Genomic DNA, 2,171 nt, shown 5'->3' on the forward strand with positions numbered 1-2,171 from the left:
TAAATGGAATTATGGAAAAAAAATGAATAAATGGAATATGAATTTAATAGAATTTAGAATTGGATGTATGAAAATAAAGCAATATTAAGAAGAGGAGAGATAGAATATAATTGGTTGTGAAAAAAAAATAATCAACTCATCATATTTATACATATTTTTCATTTATGTAGTTTCCCAAATTGTCCCTTACAACAGAAAAAAAACAATTATATTTTTGGATAATTTAGTAAATTATAATAAATAAATAATTAATTAAATTATAATAAAATAATTATAGCCGTTTGAACTTTGTTTGAACTTTAAGTTTAACGTTGTGTGAATTTAATGTATATTATATTCATGATGATGATTACATAGGTCAAAAGGTATTTGTAAAAAAAATTTAAACGTTGATTATGTTAAAAAAACAAAAAAAAAGGTGAATGATGATGTTTTCTTTTTTTTTAAATTAAAATGATGATGTTTTTTTTCATAAATAATTTTATATGTGAATCCGGTTCGAACCGGACCGGAACCGACGGTTAACCGCCGGTTCAGGTTCATTTTTTAACATTCACATGAACCTTAACCGGCCCTTGAACCGCCGGTTCCGGTTCAAAATTTTGAACCGCCGGTTTCGGTCCGTCTACAGTACGGTTCGGTTCCGGTTCGGTTTCGGTTAGAACCGAACCGGTGGCCATGCTGATTCCCAGCCCACTGAGCGGAACCAATAGTTTCTTGGTCGCAACCGGCTAAAGATAAAGTTCTATCAAATAGCATTTCTATGTGGTGGAATCTCCTTCGAGAATATAAAGTTTCATGAAGCTGATCTTCAGCTATCATCTAAACACGAATATCTTCATTTAAGAGAATATTCTTAGTGTAGAAAGTTTGAAATTCATGATCTTTTTCTCATGGATTCCGTAAAATTTCCCAAATAAATGTTTAAATAAAATATTCTGTGTAAAAAGTTTAAAATTTAGGATCTTTTGCTGCATGGATTTTGTAAGATTTCCTAAAGAAATGCTTAAATGAAGATTATGAGACAAAGACTCTATTCTAGTGCTACATGCAACAAAGATCGTGTCATTTTCTTCACCCGATAATTTTAGTCATTTGGGAGAAATTATGAAAACAAAATTTAGCAGTTACAGCAGAAAGAAAGCCAACAGCTTGTATATGAACTTTTGTTCTAAGAGTTTGGTGATTTTGTAAGTTTCTATAAGACTATAACTATACACAAGTTTGCGGGTCAAATTTTTCAAAATTTAATTTTCTTATCTTGAATTTTATTTATATTTTTAAATATATATACATTATAACTCTCTAATATTTAAAGTCTAACTCTACTTTTATCTTTATGTATTCAATGTTTAAATTCTAATCCTAATCCTTAGTTGAAATAAATGAATTCCATAATATGTTATGAAATTTATTTATAAATTCAAAATTTTGTATTTGATATAAAAAATAAAGAGTTAAATTTTATGAATTCATCTCTATGGATTCGAAGAAAACTAATCTATATTCAATTAAAAAAGGTAAAATTTTCAAATGAATTCCACAAACTTAAACATTTTAAAGTTTTATGATAAAACTCTTGATCCTTCTAACCTTCTAAACTTACCATGTTAATAATATTTTAGGAATAGAAATAAATGAATTTTTAATTTTGAAAAATTTATTCCAAATCTGAAAATTTTCATTTTCAAACAAATTATATCTAGAATTCATTCATAAATGAATTCCAAAATTTGAATCATTTATACCAAATGAAATGTAATTCTGTTTATAAGCATTAAAAAAATTAATTGAAAGGTATAATTACATAAATATATACTTTTAATTGGTAGGATATTTAAATATTATTATTAGATATACTTAATTTCTAAAAAGTTACAAAGTTTATTAATATATGAACTCTATTGATGAATGTTTTCATATTCAATTAATATTTTTTCAGTTAGAAATTTATTTACTTAATTATTATAGCATATTTATTATTTTAAATGTAATAATTCCATATTATATAACTCAAAAATAAAACTCACATCTGCATTTTCAAAAAAAAAAAAAAAACCTCAAAAATAACAAAAAAAAAAAAACTATTATTGTATAAAAATATAAAGGTACAACAAGAAGTATGTTTAGAATAAATGGCCCCACAAAAGTTCAACAAAACAGAAAGTCCA

Source organism: Jatropha curcas, chromosome 9 (assembly GCF_041381405.1).
Source record: "Jatropha curcas cultivar XTBG-Jc1 chromosome 9, XTBG_Jcur_1.0, whole genome shotgun sequence".
Taxonomy (NCBI): Eukaryota; Viridiplantae; Streptophyta; class Magnoliopsida; order Malpighiales; family Euphorbiaceae; genus Jatropha; species Jatropha curcas.